Source organism: Camelus ferus, chromosome 24, assembly GCF_009834535.1.
Source record: "Camelus ferus isolate YT-003-E chromosome 24, BCGSAC_Cfer_1.0, whole genome shotgun sequence".
NCBI lineage: Eukaryota > Metazoa > Chordata > Mammalia > Artiodactyla > Camelidae > Camelus > Camelus ferus.
In genome coordinates this window covers 14,331,946-14,359,660 of record NC_045719.1, presented here as the reverse complement: position 1 = coordinate 14,359,660, position 27,715 = coordinate 14,331,946, and the positions used below count along the sequence as shown (strand labels likewise).

Genomic DNA, 27,715 nt, shown 5'->3' with positions numbered 1-27,715 from the left:
CTAGTTACAGGGGACAGCTGTAGCATTCTCCCCTTAACACTTCCCCATTTTCCTGGGAATAGCATTTCTCTTCCTCTGAAAATTCATCTTCTTTTCCTTTTAAGCCTGGATTTTCAGAAGGTGCTATGAATTGTAATATTGTGCTTACCCAGCCACGGGGGTAGACATGAGACTCAAGAATATCAATACAAGGTGTTCTTGGGATTAATTAAAATAGCAATTAAAATTTAAAAGCCCTCTCATCTCTGCTGGTGAATGCACAAGACAATCTTCTGCAGAAGAGAGTGAAGGAAAATGGGGGGACTGAAAATAGGGCAAGGTGGAGAGTCCTGGCCGGGCTGGAGTCCCTGTCCTGTCCCCCTGTGAGCCTCCAGCCCTCCTGCCCGCCCCACTTCTTTGTTTCTGTGAAACAATACGTTTTTCTTTTTGGCCTCAAAACCCAGTTTGGACTTGGTTTGTATAATTTGCAACCGAGTTTTAATTCAATAAAAATTCAAAATGCTCTTAGATTTCATACACCATTTAGGGAAAGTCTACATTGTTTGACGCTTTCATATAATGTGCCTGTTGGGCAAAGGGGCTGGCGGAGGCAAATTCATTGCTGGCTGTTCTCACATAACTTTCCATTGCTGGTTGTATTCTGGAAAAATAGGAAGCTAAAAGCAGCAAAAACAACTAAAGCCAAGAGAGGGAAAATGAATGTGAGAGTAGATTTCAGTATTTCCTACTAATTATATTTTGTATTTATCATTTTGCATAAATGCAAGTACCTACACACCCCAGTGGGCTAAGTTTAATACTATATTTTAATTTCAAAATACCAGTGATTTTGGAAAAAGCTTCCCAAGTAAGCTAAATTTATTATTCAGACATTTGTAGGTTCTGATAGTCTGTTAGATCTGCTTTTCTTCACTTTAAACATATTTTATCTATTCGTTAATTATATTGTTTTAGCAAAATTTTCTAAGGGATTTGAAATGATCGGTGTTCTTGCCAGAGTCTGTTACTTTCATCCCATTTTATCCATAATCTTTGTTTTGGTTGTGTTTGAACTAACATACTAAACATTCTCCAGCTGTCAAACAACAAAATACCCTGAGATGTCTCATGTTCTGAACAATAATTATAATAATTTTTTTTTATAGATGCACTGGGAATCGAACCCAGGACCTTGTGTATGCTCACCCTACCCCTGAGCTATTCCCACCTCCCCAGTTAGAATTCTTTTTAATGTATTTGTATTTTTCTTAGTTAGTCAAGCTTCACTTGTAACATTTACTGTAATGTCTATGTACATTATGTTTTTATTCATCAGCAGCCTGTTGACCAGCCTTTTGCAGTTTCAGTCTCTATAGGTAAACGCTGGCGTCATAGTCATTTTTAATGCATTTTTAGGGTTTGCTGAATGCCATGTTTCTTGCCTCATGTGAAGACATGAAAAATATGCTGTTGGCTACAGGTGATGCTGGCTATAGTGTCATTTTGTATTTATGAGAGGCATGGGGAAATCCACAGGAATGTGGCTGCATTTCTAGGCAGTAAGTACTCGGTGAGCCTTCGCTAAGAGCTCTGCATCTGAGACTGGAGTTGTATAAGAGTCAAAATGAATTAACATATGTAACAATGCCAGGTGACAAGGACTGAATTATACTTTTCACTGGAAGTTCAGTAAAGGAAAAATGTGGGCTAGAATGATTTCTTGGAAAATATAAGTACTGTACCACAATGAGTGACATGTATAGACAGAAATAGGAGAAGGCATTCCCAGTACTGGGCTGACCCCTCCCTGAAGTGGAAACCTGTGTAAAATCCTGATCAAATGCTTAGCCCACCCATAGTGGCCTCATTAGTGACAAGGAACTCAGTAGCTTGTGGGGATACTCATTCCATCCTAAATAGTATAATTAGAAGTTTCTTTCTGGGGGGAGGGTGTAGCTCAAGTGGTAGAGTGCACGCTCAGCATGCATGAGGTCTGGGGTTCAATCCCCAGTGCCTCCATAAAAAAAACAATAAATAAATAAATCTAACTACCCCCCCAAAAAGATTAAAAAGAAAAAGAGAAGTTTCTTTCTTATGTTTAATTGAGATTAGTCTGAACTGAAGGTATTGGCGCCATCTGGTAGTTGGGCCCCAGCGCCCTGCAGGCTGGTCCTGCAGTCTGACACCTTGCCAGGAGTTACCAAGCTCCTTTCTTGTCATCTTATGCTCCTCCCGAAAAAGGAGTGTTAGGGACCTTGAGGCTTCTTGGAATTATAAGAAAATTCCTGTGCCTCTGAGCACTGGGTGAGGATAAGATGAAGATGTTTAACTCTTTGACATTTCTTTAGAACAACAGAATCCATCTTACAATTTTCCTTTGGTGTGTTAAAGGGAAAAGGGAAGTGAATGGACTGAGACTTAACCTTCTTGGGAACGTTCTGGGTTCCAGGCCCTTCGAGGGGTGTGTGTGGAGGCAGGAGGGAGGGAGGTACCTTACTTACATTACTGCATTTGATCCTCATAACACTGTAAAGTAATGTCATTATCCATATTCCTCATGAGAAACTTAAGGGTAAGCGGAGCTGAACGTTCTCTCTTTACCGGTTGGGGCTTCCTATTTCTTTCCTTCTAAAGAAAGGGCTTTACATAAAGAATGATGCACTTAAGTCAAAGTGGTCTTAGTGATCATACATGTTCTTACCCAATCCAGGATACTTTCAGCACTGTGATCAGTGTTATAATTATGTCACAACAAAAGGTGCAAAGTAGGACTGTCGGGGCAAACCTGACTTCTGGTCACTGTAACTTAAGGTCACTTCTAACCAACCAGGAGGTTAGAACCTATCTAGGAGCACTGTAGCTCAGGGACTTGGTCAAGGTACTTGCATCTTTTGTTTCTAACGCTCATGGGACTGTCTCTATGCACAGCATGAAAAAAGTGTCTCCATATAGCAACAGCCACTCAAGAAGTTTTCTTGTTTTTATAATGGATACATTTTCACCTAAATTCACTGACAAAATTCCAAACAAAAAAGGACTTCCGTAACTCTTCCCGGACGCTGGGTGGGGTGGAGCTCAGTCCTGCGGGACACTGCGCCTGCTACTGATACAGCAGCTCACTTCTGGCCTCTCTTTCACTGGGTTTCCCAGGGGTTGAACAGGTTGGAGCTGTTCCCCAACTCCTTTCTCTGTCCTGTGCAATTGCTATCACTCCATATCTCAGGAAAAGGTGAAATTAGTGTTTATAGAATCCCTTTGAGATCCCTGATGAAAGATGATTTGATAGTATAAGATATTATTATAATAAATAGACCCTGGGATTGTGTCCTCGGGGTTACAAGTGATACTTTCTCAGCGTGAACACCGAAGAGATGAACTTCACATATCCACTGGGCAATATCTTCTGATGACTTCCATTATTTTGGACCAGCAAATGTTTAGTCAATTCATAGTGAGAAATGCTCTGTGTGATCGTTACTTAACAAGAAACTAAAACGTGTTCTGCGTGCAGATAGGCTGAATCATAATTTGAATTGGGATAAGCACGAATGATACAGGTAGAAACTTGTTCAATGATACGCCTTGGAAGAACCAACTACCAAACAGAAAGAGACTCTAAAGTTGTCAGCATTATGCAAAATGATTCAACATTGGGTAAAGCCAAATTAATCGAATGGTGTCCAGTTTTACTTTACTCTAAGACTTGCAGGTCTTAAAAGGAATGTTAATTGTCACTTTATGTTAAACTAAAGAACAAGGAAGTTGAAGCTGACTTTATCCTATTTAATTATTATGCAACTTAAAGGTATACAATTATAAAATTCAATGTGGAAAAATGATTTGACTATTCAGTTTATCTCTTTTTCTTAATTCTCATCAACTTACAGATTTGGAACATCATTCTTTGGCTCAGTCATATTTAGGATGATCTGCAAGGTCCTGGCACTGTGATAAGTGGTGGAATTATAATATATTGCTTAATGTAGCAATAGATATTTATGTTTATGAACTTTTTTATTGCTTGGCATTTGAAAAATATTTTAATCCTCAAAGCCTACTTCAAAACAAAATACTTGATTCTGAGAATGTACAGTGAGATGCTTACACAATCATTTCTTACATAAATGAAGAAAGATACTTTAGAGCACTTGGGAATACTAGCAAAATATATTATAAGAGAAGACTAATGGATTTTTTATTTTATAAAGGTCTCTGCCTATAGATTTATTAGGGTTAGGTTAGTTATACCAATCTTTTTGAGGTATATCTCTGGCTCTCTTTCACAGGAGAAGAGATTTTTTTGCATTTTCTAATCTATTTATTTGACACATTAAAAGAAAACTGGAGCTGTAAGGTGAACAAGCTCATTATTTATGTGAGTGTTCTGGTAGCCAGGATTGTAGAATGTAGATAAAGGGAATCACTTTTCAGTTATTTCAGAACTGCAGGCAGTAAAAACTTCACGTGCAGAAAAGTTGTAAAGCACTGGTTTGCAAACTTTAGTTTCAGATACTACCTGTGGTTCTTGCTGGACATGCATTTTCCTTGAGCCTTCTCCTTCCCCCCCATCCCAGGACAGGCTCATCTACTCTGGAATGAGATCAGGAATATCAGGTTTACCAAGCACCTGGGTGTTTCCCAACGCTTGTAATCCAGATGCCACTCTGGGAACACTCCTCCAGGTTATCAGCGACTAGAACAATGGCTGGAAGTGTGAGACAGGTGTGGCAAAGGTAGCACGGGACTGTTCCTTGAAGCTTGGTCCAGCCAGGGTGGTAGAAAGGCGTGGCTGGAACCAAAAGGATAACAGTTTGCTTTCTGCCATTTTACTTCCTTTCCTGTCAGGCTGCTCCCCCAAATCTGCTCTCCACCCCAAATGCCCTTCAATTAGACCCAATTTCTCCTGTCTTTCTAGGGTGATAACTGATATGAATTTACAATGAATCCCTTTCAAAGGATGTGTTTTAACTATGATAGGGAACTATTGAAATATATTCCTCATCAACTACTCCTCTGTTTCTTAGAGAAGTTTAGTGTCTTCGTTTTGAAGCCAAGGTACCTGGATTCAAATCCTGCCTCTATGTGCCCTGAGACAATTACTTTATGCCTTATGTTTGCTTTCTTTAAAAGGGGGATGATAATAGCATCTATGTCATAAAATTTGTGACATTTAGAACAACATGAGGAAAATGGAAAAGTTGTATAAATCTTACTTTTATTATTTGTTGTGTTTAAGCCTGTAGACCAGTTATCTGCGCCTTAAGACCTGGTGTGAAACTTGAGTAAGGTTTTGAGTCTCGGATTTAGGGAAAAGAAGAGTATTCTCTTCACTAATCTTTAGAAACCACTGGCTTTTCTATATAAACATAAATAAATGCATAAATAAGCATAGTAAGCAACTTAGAGAAGGCATGGGAGAACCGTGAAAACCAGAAGTGGGATATTTGTAAACAAAGCTGAGTCTCTCCCATCAGAGTGTGAAACAGTAATCAAGAATTGTTTCAACAGTTACATGAAAAGCCATTTGACAGAATTTGGCAGCTACTCCTAATAACATTATTGTAATATTTTTAGTTGAAGAAAGTAAATATATTGCCTTGACATTAACAAAGTTCTCCCAGCCTAACAGGCGGGCTCATACTTGTCTTATTATTGCCTAACCAGGGTCCCTACCAGTGATTGACCTTTGTGATGAGGTTATCTTGGCATCTGACACCAGACCTTTGCCTTAGGAAGACAATGTCCTTGTTCAAGGAAATACCTTGATAAGCTTGTGGGGGACATAAGGTGAGGACTTGAAGCAAAGACTGGAAGGAGATAAGGAAACAAACAAAAAGGGGTAAACCAGTCTATGTTAGAAATGAACATGGATTTTGAGGAGAATAGGGAAGAGATCAGAGCAGAAAGCAGAAGAGGAAAGAATAGAACATATAGAATAGAATAGAAAGTAGAGAAAAGGGAGGGAACTCAAATGAGACAACATGGGCCAGATTTGGAGGACAGACTCTATTAAGACATTCCTAGCATGTAGTTGGGTAAATCACAGGATTTTAAGAAGAAGCATTTTGCTGATAAAGTTTTTTGTTTTATTTTCTTGTTTTTGCTTCCTAATTTCTACCACCCACTCACTCATCTCTCGAAACCTCCGGTGAAGCCTGGTGAGCCCCTGCACTTCTGTGGGGTGGTCCTGTGTTCAGTAAAGGTCTGGGACTATATAAAGGAAAATGCGGCTGACTGGACGCTGATTCACAGAGAGAGTGGTCAGGGAGTTCCGCGGGTGAACAGCAGGAAAGCAAATGACAGGCTGTGGCAAAACTGAGTGGTACAGAGGAGCAGGGCAGGGTTGCCCTGACTCAGGAGTGGCCAGGACCACCTTCTTCCTTCCCAATTTAATCAATTTTATATATATGTGTGTGTGTGTATATATTATAGTACAGATGTATATTACATATACATGTTATACATGTATATGTGCATATATTATTGTACATATGCATATTGTATGTGTATACATATGCATGTTATTGCATGCATGCATATTGTATATACATATTTTATATGTATATTGTATATACATCATATATATGTATACTGAGCATATGTTGCACATCTTGCGCTGATTATGTACTCTACACGTATTATCACTTAAGCCTCACAAGAACCTATCAGCTCGGGACTAGTATTATGCCTTTTACATAGACAAGAAAACTGAAGCATGGGTAGGCTGATTCCCTTGTAAGATCACACAGCCAGTAACCTGCAGAGCCAGGGTGTGTAAAAAGGCCCCCATCTAGAGCACAGTGCGACACTCTTAGCCGCGACACCGTAAAGTCTGGGTTGACTTAGGAGACGGAAGGAGGATCGCTGGGTGATGCATGAGAGCCACGAAGTCAGAAGTTCAATGGGATGACCTGCGAGTGGTGTGGGGCAGCCTGGGGCGCCAGAGACAGGGCTTTTGCTCTCGGCTCGGGTTTTGCTGTTCACGGTGGCACAATGTGTTGGACGGCCAGCTCCACTGAAAGCATGTAGAGGTGGAGTGGGAAGTACTTATGGGCGAAAACGGGCTGTTTCAATCAAGTTCAGAAATGAAAGAAAAACGCTTCATCTCACTATTACTTAACATTATTCTGACAAGTAATAAGACCTACAGCAGGAAAAGGGTTAGAAAATTTGAAGGGGAAGGTATAGCTCAGTGGTAGAGTGCATGCTTAGCATGCATGAGGTCCTGGGTTCAATCCCCAGTACCTCCATTAAATAAATAAATCAATAAACTTAATTACCCTCCCCCCAAAAAAACCCCTCCAAAATAAAATAAAAGCAGTTTAAAAAAAAAGAGTGTGGGTGTATAGCTCAGTGGTAGAGTGCATGCTTACCACGCACGAGGTCCTGAGTTCAATCCCCAGTACCTCCATTAAAAAGAAAAATTTTTAAATAAATAAAATAAAATATATTCATTAAAATGGATGAAAAGGGAAAGTAGTGTGTGAAAATCAACATATTTTGGATATAAATATTACTAGATTAAAATCTCTGTCCCCCCCCCACGGCCCAGACACACGGGACATAGGGTCCAGGAGGTACCTGTGTGTGAAATGGAAAAAGGAGCTCTTGCTTCTGGCAGGTGCAGCGCCCCCCCAGGGCACACAGCTGATGCGAGGGAACTGTGGCGGGGTTTCACCTCCCACTCTCCCCTCCCCAGGTCCCCTTACTCAGGGCTCAACCTGAACAAACACCTGCAGTAGATTTATGGAAAGAGAACTCATTAGCAACAACAAGAATGAAATATAATGTAGTTAAGAATGACCTGAATAAGATACATGCGTAATCTATACTAAACGGAAAAACTTGCAAAAATCTACTGATAAGTATAAAAGAATAAACTGAGTCATAGCTTATACTTGAACTGGAAGATTCAATATTTTAAAGGCATCAACTATTCTTGCAAATATTGACAGACTTTGGAAACTCCAACTAAAGTGCTGTGTTCTGCAGCAGAGGCCACGGGGGACCCAAAGGTGTTTCATTATCGACCCTTTACTGACCACACCATGCTACAGAAATACACGTCTTTGTCAACTTTCCAAGTCTCTATAAAGGACACTGCCTTCCAGAGAAAACTTATAAGCAAAATAGGGACAGGAGAAAAGAAGCTGAAAGGCTGAGTATTTATTACAAGTAGACTGACAATGTTCGGATGATAAGATGGAACCAAAAACAGCAGATGGGTCTAAATATCATTGCTTATTTTTACCACTATTATTGCTATCACCACCATCCTGCATCTCAAATTTCCCCAATCTTCTCATCTTGTTGTTTGAGTATTCTGACCAACTAGCCTAGCCATTCATCGCTGCCCAGGAGTTTGTAAATATTCATAATTCAAGCTACTTCTCCCTCCATAGAAAGTGAAAAACTGAGGAGACCACTCTTGGCTTTGCCCATTGGGAGAATCTTCCTTCACCTTGGGGCCACCCCTGAGTGGGGCTGTAATATGGCTACTGTCCCCCTATGATTAGCTCTGACATAGTGTGCTGACTCATTCATGAGCCAGGAGCAGGTTTCGTTTCTGTTCTTGTTTTTGTGTTTTCCCCTGCTTCATCAGTGGATCATAATTAACCCCTATGAGGTTATGTGTGTTCACTGGGAAAGAGACATGAATACAAAAGAAATAAGGGCCATGAGAATCTGGGCCATCTGGTCCCATAATTTACTTGTGTCTTCTGAGCCTTCTTGGGCCCAATTCCAAATTTACAATATCCATCATCTACTAAATGTTTCATGTTCTCACAATTAAGACCAAGGTCTTATGTCTTGGTGGATTTTATAATACTCAGGTCATGATGGAAAGTCTCAGTTGCATTACAGGGTTCTTCCTCCCAGCTTATCCTTCCATTAATGGACTCTGGGTCTATAAGCACACTTACATCTGGAACCAGGCTGAAGAACCATGAATTTTCTAGGCAATGACTTATCTGCCTTTTATTCATCACCTGTTGATGCAGCAGTACTGCTGCTGATCATCTGTCTCTGCTCTGAGAACACCAGTCTATGACCCATCACCACAGATACCAGTGGGTCCAGGCACCATCATTGTCATTCCAGCCTTGCTACTCATTATAATAACTATGTCAGACTTACATCTGACCTCTGCCATTCTGGAATCTCTTTTCTCCATCACCGGTAGGAAGTCGTGGCAGCATCTTTTACAGTAAACTCCAGCCCATAGAGGACAACCACCATCAATCTCCTCAGAGATGTCAGAGCACCTACACCAGTGCCTTCCTCATTTCCTTAGTTTAAGTAGTGCCATCTATTCCTTCTCAAGGGACGTAATCAGATGATGGGTTCTACCATCTCACGTAATAAATTCATTAAAATATTCCCACCTCTCAAATCTTCTGATCCCCAGCCTTCAATGTTACCACTTTGTTTACTGCAAACCATGCCCACATTTCAAGGAATATTCTCAGCAGCATATTAGGAATGTCTCCAAATGTTCTTGCAAACATTAAATCATTAGTCACAAAAGAATGTTCTCATAGCCAAAAATTCTTCCTTAACCAGTTTTATATTCTATTTTCTAAAGTCCAACACCAGCTCCTACCTGTGATCTCATAGTTCCTGCAAGTACAAATGGACTAGCTCTTTCCATTCCTTTGGTATATAAGCTATTTCTCTTCAGAGAAGAGATTGTATTTCTCCATGAAGCTATATGAGATCTGTGATGCTTAAGATTTTGGGTCAACTTGTCAGTTGTTTGTCAAATACCAGTCTAGATGCTGTGAAGGTATATTGTCATTGTAAATTGTCAGTAGACTTTCAGTAGAGCAGACTACCCTTCACAATATGAGTGGACCTCATTCAATCAGTTGAAGGCCTTAAGAGCAAAGACCAAGTGTCCCTGAAGTAGAAGGAATTCTCAGGATTGCCACATTAAAAAACCCTGCCTGAAGTGGGGAGGGTATAGGTCAAGCAATAGAGCACATGCTTAGCGTGCAATGAGGTCCTGGGTTCAATCCCCAATAACTCCTCTAAAAAAGAATAATAAACCAACCTAATTACCTCCCCCCTACCAAAAGAAAGCTAAAAACAAAAACAAAAACAAAAACCCTGCCTGATTTCTACACTGCTCTCCTGCAGAATTTGGACTCAAGGCAACATGAACAGTTGCTTAAATTTGCAGCTTGCTGGCCTACTCTGTAAATTTCGAACTTGCCAGATCCCACAATTGCCTGGGCCAATTCCTTAAAATATATCTCTTTTTCTCTTTCAATCTGCATATTTATATTATTGGATATGTATTGTTTTTGTTGGTTCTGAATCTCTGAAGAACTCTAATACAAGACCCAAACTTAATTATAGGCGTGAAGGTAAGAATAGAATGGGTAGATCTTGAAAAAGTGCGTATTTCTGCAAGGAGCATTCATCCTGAACATTTGTCTTTCAGGGCTACTTCCTATTGTCTGGGCTTGGTTTCTCCTGGAAGCAGAGCCTGAGGAAGTAGAGCCTTGAGAGCAGGTTGTTTATTTGGGAAGCAACCCCAGGGAGACAGAGTGGAGGGCAGGAGAGGGAGAAATGGGGGAGGGAAGAGCTAGCACATGGGTGTATTACTGAGTTGGTCACCACTGTACGTAACTGATGCTTAATCCCATGTCGACATTTGAAAAGCATTATGAAATGTCCCCCAGGACTTCCTGGTCAGAGAATAAAAGGGAGAATTACTTATCCATCAGCTCGCACCCTCCATTGTTCAATGTTGTGCTTCGGATTGTGCATACGTGGGCACCATGTGCATTTACTGCTTCCATAGTGAACCGTGAAGCTTGTCACCCAGAACTACTGAAGGGTGAGATAGTAAACTCAAACATTCTATTCTCTGACCATCACCAATCTTCTGTAATGCAATCCTCTCACTTTCTTACTTTTATTTTACCTGCTTTCCAACTGGAAATCTTTGACTCCTAAGTTTTGGCCCATTCGCAGTGGTTTCAAGTAGGTTCAAATCCTGTTTCCACCTTTTGCCACTTAAGATCCCTGACTTTAAACTCTCTAGGTCTGTTTTCTTGACTATGAAAAGGGATAATGACAGTACCAACTTTATGGACTCATTATGAGCATGATTTGAGATACTGCATATAAAGCATTTAACAGTGTCTGATACATAGAAACCAGTCAATGAATGGTAGCTATTATGACTCTAATGGTAATTATAATAATGATGATGGCATTTGTCCACCTCAAGTACTACTATTCATCACTTCATCTACTCTCTTACCTTTTGACCCTTGGGTTTCTGCTGGTCCTGACCAATAAACTTCAAACTTGAATTTATGGTCTTTTTACCCCAGTTGGACCGTTGGGGCCTAATTATCAAAAAAGGAAGATTAGGGCTCATACCTATTCATGTTCCTGAGTTTTAGTCAGAGTAACTTTACTATTTTTCTTCACGGTAGTTCTTGTAAAGGCTTACCATTTGCTGCTGACTTCTTTTGTTATCTTTCTTTCTTTCTTTCTTTCTTTTTTTTTTTTTTTTTTTGGAGTAATGTCCTTACTTATTCTGAGCAGAAATGGAAATCAAGACAAGGAATACCTCACAACTGTCCTCCATGGCATCTCCATCCATTCCCCCTCCCCTTTCTCCGTATCTCAGAAGACACTTTGTGCCATTATTTAAATCTAAGAATTTAACATTTGTTCTTGCCTCATTGATCAATAAACCTGTTATTAACTCGATGTGCTAATCAGCGTGACAGACCCTGCCTCAAAGAGCTCTGTAACCGACTGACTGCCTGGCCTTCAATCCTCGCTCTGCCAGTTTCCAGTAGTAAAACATTTGGGAATCATTTGGCCCCTGGTTTTCTCAGCTTAACCTCTACTAAAATGGAAAGTAATAACACTTATCACATTGGGTGCGTGGGAGGTAAGTAATACATAAGCCAAAATAATGCAAGAGTCATCCTTGACTCTTCCCTTTCCTCCTATCTCTTCCACAACATCCTAAAAGAGTGTGGGCAGAAATACAACATAGTTCTAGGTGCTGACCTCTTATGAACAGTGAGATAATAAACTTCTGTTCTTTGTCACCCAGTTTATGGTATTTTGTTACAGCAGCCCTAGCAAACTAATACAAACATAAACTAGGAAATACCTACATTATTGTATTAAATGAAAGGAATATACAGAAATGAATATACAGAATGTATCTACTTTGTTGCCTGTAACTTGGCAATGTGTTCTAAAAACACACACACACAAACAAAAATGTTACACCCTTGGGAGAAAATATTTGCAAGAGATATACCTGATAAAGTTATCCAAAATATACAAAGAACTCTTGGAAATTCAGCAGTAAGGAAATAAACAAGCCAACTAAGAAATGGACCAAAGAGCGTGAGTCCTCATCAGAGAAGCTATATGTATGGCAAATAAGCATATGAAAAGATGCTCCACATCATATGTCATCAGGGAAATGCAAGTTGAAATGGCAATGAGATACCACTGCACACCTATTAGAATGGCCAAAATCCAGGACACTGACACCACCAAATGCTGACAAGGATGTGGAACAACAGGAATGCAAGATGATGCAGCCACGTTAAAGACAGTTTGGCCGTTTCTTACAAAATTAAACGTACTCTTACCATATGATCCAGCAGTTGTACCCCTTTGTATTTACTCAAGAGAATTGACAACTTACGTCCACATAAAAACCTGCACACAGATGTTTATAGTATATTTATTCATAACTGCCAAAACTTGAAAGCAACCAAGATGTCTTTCAATAGGTGAATGGATACACAAACTGTGATACATCTAGACAATGGACTATTAATTAGAACTGAAAAGAATGAACTATCACGTCATGAAAAGACAATGAAGAAACTTAAATGTATATTACTAAGCAAAAGAAGCCAATCTGAAAAGGCTGTATGTTGTATAATTCCAACTATTCTGGAAAAGGCAAAACTATGGAGACAGGAAAATGATCAGTGGTCCCCAGAGGTTGCGGGTGGGGAGGAAGGATGAATAGGTGGAGTACAGCATAATTTTAGGGTAGAAACGATGCTGTACAATACTATGCTGGAGGATACATATCATACCTTATGTCCAAACCCATGCAATGTACACCACCAAGAATAAACTCGATGTAAACTATGTACATTGAGTAACATTGATGTGTCAGTGTGTCATCAGTTGTAACAAATACCCCACTCTGGTGGAGATGTTGATAATGGAAACGTCAACGTACGGGGGTAGGGAGAATATGGGAAATTTCTATACTTCCCTCAATATTGCTGTGACCCTAAAACTGCTCTGAAAATAAGACCTACTTTTAAAAATACTACACTTTGTTTCATAGAGCTTGTAAATTAGAATATACCACCGAGTTTTGAAAGCAAAATAAATCTTCCTAGTTCAGTAAATACAAAGCATGGCATTTCCTTGTTGGTTTAAAGAAAATATTTGCAGATAAATATGCCAGCTTTGTAAGTTGTTCTTGATAATTGTTAGGGAAATGGGTGAGATGTCCTTAGAGGTTTTAAATACTCAGAGTATGCATGGAAGTTCTTCCAATTTTTTCCCTCCCTTCCTTCCACTTCTGTATCTATTCAAAAATTACTACATGAAATAACAAGAGGAAGAAATAGATTCATTTCTTTGTAGTCATCAAAACATGCAAAGGAGCCCTCTTTTCTTCTACCTTTTCTTTTGCTACCTTTTCTTCTAAATTTCTGAAGATACCTGCAGATTGGACAATAGGCATTTCTCATTATAAGTTCCCTGATTCCTGTGTTAAAGTACTATTCTCTTAGCTAGGTTTTTAGGTAGGCCAGTGGTCCTCAATCTTGGCAGCCCAGTAAAATCACCTGGATGAGTTTGTTTGTCTGTTTATTTAAATGCATGTGCTTGGGCCCCGATCCCAGAGATCATCTGATTTAATTGGCATGGGATGGGGTCCAGACATCCATGTTGTTTTTTTTTTTTTTTAACTCTATAACTGATTGACGTGTGCAGCCAAAGTTGAGAACTCTTGATCTAGGCAGTGTCCCTCACCCTTGTCTGCTCATCAGAATCACCTGGGGCACTTGTTAAAAATGTGGATTCCTAGGCCACTCCCGCAAGAATCTGATTCCGTAAGTCAGAGGTGGACCGAAGGAATCTGCTTTTAACAAGCACCCTGAGTGTTTTTGATAATTAGCCAAGTTTGAAAAAAACTTGAGGACATCCAATAAAAATGCAAAACCAGCTGGGCTGGTCTGTTTTTTGCTAGATGACAACATTCCTTTAAACTCATCTTACTGCTGTCCCTCGATGAAAACCAAAATTTTTTTTTCCTTTTAAAATTTTCTACCTTTTCCCTGAGTGTGTATTGTGTATGTATGTTTGGTTTAACTAACCATCCATCCCTTTCAAGCGTTCAGGAACCAATTTGCAATATTTATGGTACACACACCCAGTCACAGATGCCCGCAACATAAAAAACAACAAACTAAATAGTGGTAAAATATTTGTGTCTATTTAATCACTCTAAACCCTAAAAAGACTTTTTGAAATGGTATTTTTCTTTGGGGAAAATTTCTTTATAATCAGATGCTCACCAATTCTGAATCACCACGTTCTATCCCCATGAATTTGGGATTCTTACATGACATTCTTAGAGTCAGACAGCACTGAGTCTAGAATTCGTACAACCAGGCACTTTTCTTCAATTTCCTTCAAGTCGTCCCTGCTAGAACGCCTTGTCCTCGTCCTCATTCGTGAGATAACAGCACTAACTGGGGGTGGGAAGAGAGCTCCATTCTGCTGACCAGACTTTTCAAGTGACTCTGCCCAGCGAGACTCTATAAAAGCTGTTTCTTATTAGACAGGTGTCTTTCAACCAGGGATCAAATTGCACTGCTGAGTCAGTAGGTGGAGTAGGGATGAAGCAACTCCGTCTGAATTTTCATAAATAGTATACGCAGCATTGTGATTTACGGATCTGTGACGCACATTTGGAGTTCTTCAATCAACATGGAGTTCTAGAAATCCACATTTCACCTAGAAAGATCTCTTTGCTACTTGGATTCAGGAAATAAATATCAAGTTGCTGCTCCAGACATAGTAGGATTTCCATGTTTAGCAAACAAAATAAAGAAGCGAAAATGAATAAAAACAGCAGCAGCAGCAGTGACAATAATGACAAAATATCACATTTGGGGACAACAACCCCTGGGTTCTCTTCCTTTATTTTCCTTCTTCACTATACCCTTCCCTTTTTACCTGTGGGTATTTTTCAGTTGGATCTTCAGACTCTGCAGTTAGATATTTTAACTGAGCTCAACATGTTCATTTTGTTTTAATTCTTCTGCAAGAAAGTGAAACATATTGACGTATTTTCTTTTTTTTTTTTTTAACTCCCATTTGGAAATAGAGTAAGATTATCCTAGTCTAAAAACAAAACAGAATAAATGGAGTAAACGATCAATGTTATTCTTGTTGGTTGTTTAACAACTAACTCTCCAGAAAAAATTTTTAGAAAACTGTCTGATTTAGAACATGTGATGTTTGCCATGGTGTAAATATCCCCACTGTAGTTGGTTTCAAGCTGCCAACGTGATGTCTCTGAGTATAGATTTTGGAAGAGATGTGTATAGTTGGCTATACAGAACCAGGACGCACAGCTTCAGCACACCCCTGGCGGGAAATTTATGGGCATTTGCTCAGTTATTGTGCATTATAACCCAATGAAGTGGAAGAAGAAACTTAAAATTGGGACAAATTGGGTTTAAGCCTTGGTCTAGCTACTTACTAGCCATGTGAATGAACTCAGGCAAGTGACTTCATTCTCTGATCCTGAGTCCTTCTAACCAATTTATTTAAATCTTGCTCTTTAATTCTCTCCTTATGAATGTTTCCAACTTCTTAGCATGTTTCAGAACAAGTGCAAAGTAAGTCATGTTGATGGTTATGTACCTTGATATGATGTAATGAAAATGCACTTTACCATAACCTAATCATAGGAAAAATATCAGACAAATCCCATAAAATACACAGTACCTGACCAGTGCTCTTTAAAACTGTCAAGGTCATCAAAAACAAGGAGCCTGAGAGACTGTTACAGGAAGAACAAGAGGAGCCGAAGAAGACGCAACTAATAAATGTAACGTGGTTTCCTTGATGGGATGCTGGACCAGAAAGAGAACGTTAAGTAGAAACTAAGGGAAAATGTGGGAAAAGTGTGGACTTTAGTTAATAATAATGTATCAATCCCAGCTCACCAACTATAGCAACTGTACCATATTAATGTAAGGGATTAATAATAGGGGAAAATGTGTGTGAAGTGTGTGGGAACTCTCTGTACTGTCTTTGCAACTTTTCCGTAAATCTGAAACTGTTCTAAAACATAAAAATAACAACAACAACAACAAAACCAAATGTAAGATTTTCCCTATGGAATAAATATTTGGAAACAAGTATTGTGTCTTATCACCACTGAATCTTCTCTTCTGTAGGGTGGAATTTCTCAGTTTCTTTAACTTTTCTGTGTACGCTACAGTTTCAAGTCCCCCATCTTGGGAGTTTCTGGTCATTTCCTGAATAAGCATTGTTCTTTTGTGCTTTTTTGGATTTGATTATAAACTTCTCTGAAGAGAGCTGCTTCCTTGTGGATTCCTTTACCTGGTTAACTTCAATTCACTTTTCAAGGGCCACTGAAATGGTACCTCCTCCTCTGTGACACACCAAATCTAATGGCATTGATTGCTTTCCTATCCACCACACGGAATGACTTTCTCTCCTCTCTGTACTCTCAAGGCATTTGTTCATAGCTGTTATTTCATCATACAGTGTTATACTTTTTCTCTGTTTCTTTTGTTACACTATGAGACAAGACCATGCCTGTCTCCTGAGAACCTAGAAAAGCACCAGACACGTGGAAGAGGCACGCTAAATATCAGTTGATAAAGTTGGTTCTACCTGGACTAGCTGTTCCCTCCAATCCATTTTGATCTGTTCCCTGTTCACATATATAGTTGAGTGTGTCTGAGGGGGATTGGTTCCAGGACCCTCCCTCCTCCCCTCACCCTGCAGATACCCAAATCCACAGATGCTTAAGTGCCTTCTATAAAATGACAGTAGTACAGTCGGCTCTCGGTACCCACCAGTTGGAATCTGCGGATACAGAGGGCTGACTGCAACCTGTGGATGCGGAGGGGTGACTGTGTTCCTCTGCCTCTCTTATAACCAGGTGTTCTCTCTCCATCCTCCTGCTGCATATCTAGTTCCTGTCTACCTTTCACTTCTACATTTACAGCATATATTAATCTCTTTCTGAGCCTCTGATTCACTTATAGTTAACAAGGCACCATTAATTTGTTTCTTCTTGTTGTAATGCACTTTTACTTTGTCTGAGTTCAGGATCCTTGTCTTATGCTCAGATTCCTCACAGGTCGCCTCGTATTTGGTTAACTAAGATGTGCTGACAGTTTGGTTTCCTGGTTAATCTGCTCTTCGTGAATGTCCTTCTGAAGGCTGAAACCAAAGCTCTGTACTAGTCCTTAGCATGCGCTTATTTATTTCTTGTTCTGTTCTCTCTTTGATACATACGCATTTTGTCTGCTTACCAACATTTGTAAGCATTTTTAGGGCATAATTGTTCTCTCCTGTTCATTTTGTGGTTCTTGCATTCTCAAACAATGTGATCGACACATAACAGAAACATATTAATAAACAGTGGGCTCTTACTTACACTGTCTGAGTACCTGGCAAAGTATTGGTCCAATCTGAATCCAAACTCTGCAAATTAAATCTGGGATTTCCTAAGCTCAGCTATTTCTAGACTCACTTTCCCTAAATTATTCCACAGCAGCAGAATTGTCTGTTACCAATTGATTGCAGAAGCACCTATAATGCAATGATAATTTGAGACCAGTGGCTAATTGAGGCCATTTCATAAAGGGCGTATGCTTTAAAGGGTGTAGCTTCTTTTGTTTAATGTTAATCACTCGTAATCTATTTACATAAAGGAAACCACAGTTAAGACAAATGTAAAGTGAAGACCTGTATTTTTAATGTAGTTTGGTCCAAAAATATCCAAGGCTTACTATCTTCCCTTTCTCCATCCCATTACTATTTTATACCTTATACACTATACCTGAGTTAACAGTTCTTATATATTTTATTAATGAAAATAGAAATTTAGATGTCTAAGAAAATATTTCTTTCCAGTCTATGTTTTGTCTATTTCTTGTATGGTACAACTGATAACATTAAAGATTTTCCCAATCCACGGACTTACAGGCAAAAGACCTAAATTTGGCTCCATCCAAGACTTGGGCATATCTTTTCCCTCTCAGAGTTTTTTCATTTGGAAATGGAGGTTCTATAAGTTCTAATAAGGCATTTTAATACTTTAAAGAAGACATTTATTCTAAATTATAAATTTTGAAGGAAAAAGTAAAACCTGAATAATTAATAACCTTAAGAGCACATTGTTCAGGGTCTTTAGCATCAGGGACCTGGAAAACCAATTGAGCAAAGTTTCAAGTCCTTTTCTGTGAAGGCAATTTTAGGTTCATTCAGACTCTTCCCAGTTGGGTCTGGACACTGTAAGGTATTTAGCTCCAAGGAATTATTCCAAGTTGATTTATGGTGTTTTTCTTAATCAGCTCAGAAATAAACATCTGTTTTACTGTTTCCCTTTGTTCTAGCCATGTTGAGCTGCTTTGATCATGTCGTAAATCTTACAAAAGCTTCCAGTAAAACTAGGTGAATCAGTCATTCTTCTTCTCTTCCATCTTTTTTCATGTCTTCTCTTTCTTTCTCTTTCTTATGGTCTTTTCATCTCTTATTCATGTTTAATATTTCTGTCAAGCATATTATTTTAAAATTGATAAACTTGGGTATTTTCTGTTAATTTCTTTCTACTATCACTACTGTCTCTAATTTTGTGCCACAGAATTTTAAAAACTCGAATGTTGTGGTTTTGCTTTGATACCTTGAGATGTATGCAATTATTTTACTTAAAAAAGAATTAGGTTGTAGAATGCTCTACATTCCACTTTTTTTTAAATAGCACAACTCAACTGTCCCCTCAAGCTATATTCATTTTCTAGTACCCATTTTTGAGTATATTAGGTAAATGGGGTATTTGCCAGGCCACCCATGAGCCCATGTAAGTTGCAACCTGTTTCTCTTCTACGACCTGGTTCCTCCTATGATTTTCTTCCCAGCCTTGGGCTCTCTCTCCATATATCAGAGATATAAATTAAAATGCATATATTTAAAATTATAAATATATGGAAATATGTAAACAGGTACAAGATTTTACAACATCAGGAAAAATTAAAACTATTCAAAGCATGAGTATTCCTTTCAAGCAGAAAAAGGGAAAGAAAAGAAAATAAGTTACCAGAAGTTATTCATTAATTCCACTTTCTCGCCTGGCCCAGGACCCCGTCTGTAGTTGCTCGCGGTGTGTATCTGTATATCCGTCCCCTTCATTAAGATCGGTGTCTCCCCACCTCCCCCCACCCTCACCAAAAAAAAAAAGCAGTTCACAAGACATGGTGGTGTAGTAATGCATTCCCCAGAATTTGAATTATTTGGTTTAAAATAACACCCCCAGGGCTTCAGCAAAACAGACCATAATGCGCTTTCCTTTCAGAATAATAGTAAAATGAAAGACTGAGCATAACCATTCAGGCTAAGTTGAGGTAAAGCTGAGCTTTTTCACTGAACGTGAGTCCTCTGACCTGTCCTGGGAGAAGGACAGTGTGCGCCCATGCACATCTTCGAAGTACAGACAAGCGTTCTCAGAAACATTCTAGTTCAAATTCACATGTGGAAACTTCTACCAAAAGACAAAACAATTTACAGAGTGTTTCTCTATTCACACAGGGGATCAATCGTGTTGTGTTTGATCATGCAGAGCAGTTTCTGTTCCTGTTTTCATCTCTCTAATTATCTTCCAGTATATAAGAAATAGTGGTTCACAGCAACCATTGTAAAGGCCAGCAACCTAATCCCTCATCTCACCCTGTGGCCCACAAAGCAGCAGCAGGACCGTGGAGATAGATGACGGTCTGCTCAATTAACCTTAGATAAGAGCAATTCTTAGGGGCATTTTATTAAAACACTGATCAATAGACGTTTGTTTTTATTACATCGAAAACAAACTGCAGGAATTGGGGGATGGTTTTTATTTTTAGTTCAAAAGTAAAGATATTAGAAATGATCCCTTTGAGTGTGTATCACATTTGCTATAGAAGTGACAACACGTGTATTTCAATCTAGCCAACAAATCAACTCATAAATCTCTGGGTGAATTTTGTGGTTTTTTTCTTCCGAAAATACCAATAGTTTCTCAGGGAAGAATAGCGTTGCACTATCATCAGATTCAATTTCAAAGTTATGAAAGGTTATTAATTAAGTGTAACAACCTTCTTATCTTAAAATGAAGCTCCGTCGAAGAGAGAGTTTTAGTTATTAACGTGTTCGGTTTATTCCAAATGTGCCAGTTTCCTTATAGTTCCAAATATAATGCCAACATATTAACAGAACATGTACGTCATTAAAAAAAGTTACAATGGCTTGGCAGCTGTGAAAACATCGTCAGGAAAGTAATTCAGATGAAAATTAGAATGTCTTACTTATCAGAAGCAGGGTTTTTAGTGAAATGATAAGATTAAATCTTGGTAGGATATTTATTTTTGCACTCACTGTCAGTAAGAATACAGATTGTTACTCTGCTTTTGTGATGGAAGTTGGCTTTATATACCAAAAGCCATTAAATTCCATTAAATTTTTTGATCTAGAACTTCTGCTTGTGGGACTCTATCTCAAAAATAGACTCCCAAATCTAGAAAAGGGTTTATCTATCAAGATGGCCTTTATAATAATGAAAAATTAGAAACAACTTAAATACTCAATGTTAGAAAATGGATAACTCAATTGTAAATTATTTCTTTGAAAAAGTTTGATACAGTCACTAGCAAATCTATATAAGCCTTGTCATAACATAGGACAAATGTTTGTTTTATGCAATTAAGGGGACAATACATGCTACAAAATTATACTTATAGCACAGTGTAACAACACTAAAACTTCTATACACAGAAACTAGACTGGAAGATATACACTGGAAATTATGTGAAGTTTTCCCTGCTGATTTTCTGTCTGAGCAAAGGTTAGGTAGTGAGTGTATGTATTCTTATGTTTAAGAATCAACATTTACAAATATGATTGTTACTATATAATATAAAAAACTGACAGTAAGATTCTATCAGTTAAAAAAAAAAAAAACATTTTTCAAACTTTTAACTTTGAAAGCCACAAAAGAAAATAATAATTGGCAGAAATATCAGGAAGTGAATAAAAGTCTGAAATATTCATTATGCTCATTTCAGCAGGATTTTAGTCCTGACCGTATCATATGAAGTACTTTAACTACGTTTCAAAACCCATAGTAGATTGTGGGCTCCGTGAGGGCAGAGATTACGTCTTCCAATCAGCAACACCATGGGTAGTGCTTAGGATGTAGAAGATGTTAATGAATGACTGATTACTGAGGGGACAATTAAGAAAATGTCGGTTTAGTGGACATCTTTTGATTTGCTTTTCTAGCCACTATTCCTCCTTTTTCTGTCAACAGATGACAGTCTCTGGGCAAGACCTCCTCACCACTTTCTGCCCATATGGTCTGGCCATCCCTTGACTTTAGGCTTTGGGGCAAGATTCGCCAGTGGGATTGTGTTTTGCTCCAGCTATTCAAAATAAGATAAACTCTTTCAACTACCAATTTCTAAACGATAGAATGTAATCTTGGAGCATCTGGTGACCATCTTTGCCTCCGCACTGAGTGAACCGAATGATAATGAAACCAACACAAAGAAAGGCAGAGCTCAGAGATGGAGAGAACCAGTATCTTGGTGACGTCATTGATCCCTTGACTTGAGCTATGCCTGAATCTAGGAGATCCCTGGACTTTCCAGTTACATGACCTGACAAATTCCTTTATCCTCAACAATTCCGTTTTGTTTTGTTTCTCTTAAGCCAGTTTGGGTTTGGGGTGTGTGCTGACTAGAGAGAGTTCTAAATTAGACGTATTTGTGCTGACATTTCTTTTCATAAGTCTGCCAACAATTCTGATAATAATGGAAAGTGGTTACGTTAAGCAAAGTTAATCAATATTTTGTGGAAACAGCCCTGAGAAATCATTGCTAGTAATTGTCAGTCCCTATGAGTTACTTCTAATTTTTAATAACCTTATACCCAGATAAAAGTTCATGAGTTCACTGGAATTGAAGGGGCTTTCTGCTGCACACTGAACTCCTGAGACCCAGATGTCTTTTCTAGTTGACTTCTTTTTAATTTGTCCATACATTTCTAATCTTCCATATTAGGATCACATACCCTGCTGTACCCTTGTAGCTTCTGTTCTCTTCTGTCATGTATACTTAACCCCAAGTGCCTTGTTAGGCTTCATCAGTGTATAAGGCATTCCTACCAGTCCAAAGACTTTTGGAATAAATTGTCTCACCTGACAGAGATAATGATTCCATCAGTAAGTGGCTATTTTGAGGACTTGAATTTATTCATAACCAGCACTTTCTGCAAGTTAGCTGTGGATAAACAATTTTGATGAAATTTAGAGCTGTATTTCTGTAAGACACATTCTTTGAAATTCATGGGAAGGTATATATTCCTGACACCTCAAACTAAAATCTAAAAAAATGCAAGGATCACAAGGATCTTTCAATTGAAATCTTTTTCTGTGTAACTTTAGATCTGTCGTGGAAAACTGATTATACAATATTTACATATTTAAAGTAAATTCTTCATTTTTACAGAAGTTTTTGAACTCAGCATGTAATCATGGTCTCTCCTTAATTTCTATCTAAATTGCTAAGATGTTTAATATTTGCTACAGTATCTCCTTTTAAATTATATTTTGAGCTGGAAAGAGAATTATATTTGTGTCCTCCACAAAGTGTGCCTTTTAAAATAATATTTCCATCTTCTTTTCTGTACATGGTGCTCATCTCATTATGGAGGGCAAAGCCCAATATATGAACTTTTAAATATTTCCTCAATGGATAAATATGTATATCTTTAGACAGTTTTTACATGAGAACCTGGATTTGCAATAATTTTGTTTGTTTCCATTAAAATTTAATCTCTTTAACTTTTTATTACACACTTGGGCAATTATATGGTATAAAATATTATTGCTCATAAGCCAGACACTGTTCAAAGTGCTTTCTAAGTAATACCATGTTTATCCTCATAATAGCCTATAAATTAGCAGCTATTATTGTCCCCATTTTATAGATGAAGAGACTGAGGCACAGAAGGATTAAGTCACTTACCCAATGGTATATTGCTAATAAGTAGTAAAGCCAGGAGTTGAACCCAGAGTCTAAAGATCTTAAGTACTGTGCTACACTATCAGTCATTCAGTTATGCTATTAATTTAGGCATAGATTAAAACAAACAAAACACAACAAACATACTTATAAAAATAAAATACAGCTCTTTCTGAATAATCTGATGGCAGGAAACTTAAAGGGATATTTTATTTTCATTTAGCTTGATTTAGGATAGTCAGCTTCACTGTAATTTTATTTTATTGTGATAGTAAATTGCTTTCCTATAAAATACTTCGACTTTTAAGGAAGCCCTTGTGTATAAGTAGCAAATATGGGGGAAAATATTGTTGATGTGATAGATTTGCAAGTCAGTGATTTGGAGTTAATGTTTATAAAAGATTTTTTTATTATTATTACTGTCAAGAAAGCGAGCTAATTGGAGGAAAAAGCGTGTAGCAGGCAGGCTAAAAGAAGTACAATTTTTTTAAAAAATCACCTTTCCAGGATCCATGGAGAATATTCATTCAAACTTAGCAATGCCTTGTATCTTTTTTTACAGGCCAATACCTGCTAATTTTTTCAGAATTGCCAATTTAATTTTTGTCAGAATGTGGGAAGATGTAATGATGACTTCATTAGCTGAAAAGCATAGTCCCAGTTTCTAGGATTGAAGAATTAAAGAACTTGAGTGTTTGAATTCAGAAATATATATATGTATATATATATATATGCACATTATTAAGAACATTAAATATATATGCTTATTATCTAAGTCTATAGTTAGATAATTATGCTGAAACACACCCAGACAGAATTACACTTGGAGCTACACGTATACATTTAGGTAATTATTCCTATTTCTATATTACCATTCTTTTCTTTTCTCCCAAAGTGCCAAATATAAAAATACCCAATTAAAGTGATTTTATTTTCTCATTGAGAAATCAAATTCCAGTGCAGATACAAAATACATACTTATTGGTGGATGTACCTTTGGCAATAAAATACTATGAGACGTCATTTAGTTCATCTTCCAGGGCCTTTTCCTTCCCAAACCCTCCTGGCCTCTAATTCCAAAGAAGCAGTTATGTTATCATTTCCCTCTCTACATACACTGTCAGGTAAGCACAAGAAACTCTTTCATCCTTCGTTTTTCAGCAGCATGGGGAGTGAGCTATAACTTTACTTTTCAGTTAAACATGAGACAGAAATATAAGCAGCAAGAGCAGGAAGAGTTAATTTCAAGTATGAAAATTTATGAAGTAGGTAGTTTAACAGCCGTTCTACTTGACAATAGAATGACTCTCACAAAAGAGGCCAGATGCCCCACAGTATTCTGGAACGGCTGACTGTAATTAAGACGTGTAGGTTATAACTGCTTCTCAATACGTTCCACTGGTCTCAGACTGGCTTAATGTTCAACAAGACAGGATTCTCACATACCTGATCATCATTTTCTGCTCATTTTCAATATATTGATACACATTTATCATCAAAATAGCATGAGAGCAAAGAGTAGCACTTTGGTGGCAAACAGACCTGGGTTCAAATGTTTGCTTCTTCATCGTCTCTGGGTTAATGGGAGAAAGATGGTTACTTACTTTCACATGGTTTTACCATCTAAAAGGAGCCCTCATTGGACTGTTTGGGAGGATTCAGTGAAATGCCTGTCGTGGCTTCTGATTCTTAGCAATGGCTTGTTAAATATGAATTTTAGTTCCCTCTTTTATACCCCAAATTAAACAATTACCATTTGAAAATATTTACCCTCCTTCCATAACTTCCATCACTGGTCTTGTGTGTGATTGATATTGAGCTCACTGAGTTGTGACAGGAGAAATGATGCTATAGTTTTCATTGCAAGGGTCATTAGTGTTTAAAAAACTAAGCTTGATAGAATATTGTACTTTTAGGCTCGGATGTCCTGTAATGTACAATTAATTTGGATGAATGGAGTGATTTTAAAAAGAGTTGGTCTCAGATCATAGGTGTTCTCAAATAAAGATATTCAAGGAAAAACATCTCGTGAATAATAAAAAAGAATGGAATAAGAAAATAATTAGTATTTATATTCCAAGGGAATTTGTTGCAGAAATAAAACAAGCAATCCCAAAATTTTTATGGAACCAGAAAAGGCCCAGACAAGACAGAGTAAGTCTTGAGAAAGAAGAACAAAGCTGGAGGCATCATAGTTCCTGTTGTCAAACTCTACTACAAAGCTACAGTGATTAAAATTGTACGGTATTGCACTGGGGTGGTAGCTGCCAGAGCAGGAATGGAGCCGCAGCAGCAAAACTGAAGATCCCGTGTGTCTGACCAGCTAGGCCTGACTGTAAAGGAAGATGCCGGTAGTGCAGTGAACCAGGCCTGGTAGCTGGAACCACGCAGGCCCTATGTGCCCATGGAGCTGCAGGCCATGAGGAGGGGGCGCTTCCCCAGCCCCACCTGCCAGGTTTGGAGAGGCTTAAGGCCTGGGTGCACAGGGGCGGGTGTTGGCAGACAGGTGCTCCCCAGGCCGTGAGGCTTCCTGAATGGGCTGCCGGATGAGCATGCCAAGGGTGGAGGGTGCTGGCCAAAGGGTGCTACTTCCTCAAGGAGGGCAAAGAAGGCCTCAACCAGGATGTGCTCTACACAAAGTACCGCCTAATATTATTTTTTTTAAATAGTATATTACTGAAACAAAAATAGATAGACACATAGATCAGTGGAACAGAATGAGAGCCCCGAAATGAACCCACACATATATAGTCATTTAATTTATGACAAAAGGGCCAAGAATATACAATGGGGGAAGGACAGTCTCTTCAATAAACGGTGCTAGAGAAAAACTGGACAGTCGTATGCAAAAGAGTGAGACTGGACCACTGTCTTACACCATATGCAAAAATTAACTCAGAATGACTGACAGCTTAACATAAGACCTGAAACCACAAAACTAAAAGGCGGTAATCTCCTTGACATAAATCTTGGCTGTGATTTTTTTTTGAGTCTGATACCAGAGGCAGAGACAACAGAAGCAAAGATAAACAAGGGAGACTAACAGCAAACTAGAAAGCTTTTGCACAGCAAAGGAAACTATCAACAAAATGAAAAGACAACCTACTGAATGGGAGAAAATAATTGCAAATCACGTATCTGATTAGGACAAATATCCAAAAAATACAAAGAATGCGTACAACTCAATAGCAAGAAAAAGCAATCTGATTTAAAATGGGCAGAAGATCTGAATAGACATTTCTCCAAAGAAGACATACAGATGGACAATAGGTACATGAAACGTTGCTCAACGTTACTAATCATCAGGGGAATGCAAATCAAAACCAGAATGAGATATCACCTCATACCTGTTAAGATGGCTGTGATCAAAAAGACAAGAAATAACAAGCGTCGTGAGGATGTGGAGAAAAGGGGACCCTTGTACACTGTTGGTGAGGATGCAAATCGGTTCAGCCTCTATGGAAAACTATGGAGTTTCCTCAAGAAATTAAAAATATTACTACCATTTCCAGCAATTACACTTCTGGGTATTTATCCAAAGAAAATTAGAATGCTAATATGAAAAGACATATGCACCCCTATGTTCACTGCAGCATTGTTTACACTAGCCAAGATACGGAATCAACCTACATGTCATTCTTGAAAAAGAGTGAAATCTCGTCATTTGTGACAACATGAGTGGGCCTGGAGGGCATTATACTAAGTGAAATAAGTTGGACAGAGAAATACAAATACTCATCGTCTTACGTACATGTGGAATCTCCGAAAATAAAAAATAAAAAACCAAGCTCAAGCTCATAGATACAGAGAACAGACTGGTGGCTCAAGAGAAGAGGCTGGGGCTGGGGAGAGTGATGGAGAGTGGGAGACATGGGTGAACTCGTTTTATATTTTTACTTTAGATAAATTGAGCTTTTAAAATTTTAAAGAATACAGTAAGAAAATTATACCCTCGCTATTTCTTTACTCACTTACTTTCATAAGGTCTAGGTACACCGTGGTCAATTCCTGTGACAGCTGGAGAATCGGAGCACAGTGGGCAGACAGTAAGAAGGAGCAGACGCAGTGCGTCCGTGCAGTTGCTGCCCTAGACTGGAGTGCCAGGTCCCTGGCAGGACTACAGCCCAGAACCACAGTGCTGTGTGTGACAGACTACACCTAAACACTCAGATGGGGAGATAACTTCTGACGGATGTGATCACACATGCCTGTGTGTCTCCGATTTGCCAACGGCAGCTGAGAAGGCATCAATTCCTTGCATGGAGTTCGTGCACAGTCTATGTTTGTACCCAGAGGCAAGGCAGGTTAATAAGGCTAAGAAGGAGGGGAGGACGTGGGAGTGGGTAATAACTGGGGAGGACTTCAGAGCATCAACCTGGGGGGAAAAG

At 38.6% G+C, this 27,715-nt stretch overlaps 1 long non-coding RNA gene and 2 other non-coding genes across 3 annotated transcripts in view; 2 read left to right on the top strand and 1 right to left on the bottom strand.

The window, feature by feature from the left end:
* The window catches only part of LOC116659526, a 56,364-nt gene extending 28,926 nt beyond the window's left edge, over nucleotides 1-27,438 (bottom strand). The window contains exon 1 of the long non-coding RNA XR_004314887.1: nucleotides 27,303-27,438. This is a non-coding gene — a long non-coding RNA (uncharacterized LOC116659526). The remainder of the gene's footprint in view (nucleotides 1-27,302) is intronic.
* On the top strand, nucleotides 7,158-7,229 carry TRNAA-AGC. The gene has a single exon. It is a non-coding gene; the product is annotated as a tRNA-Ala (tRNA).
* Nucleotides 7,319-7,390, top strand: TRNAG-ACC. Its single transcript has one exon. It is a non-coding gene; the product is annotated as a tRNA-Gly (tRNA).
* Nucleotides 27,439-27,715: the final 277 nt, after the last annotated feature.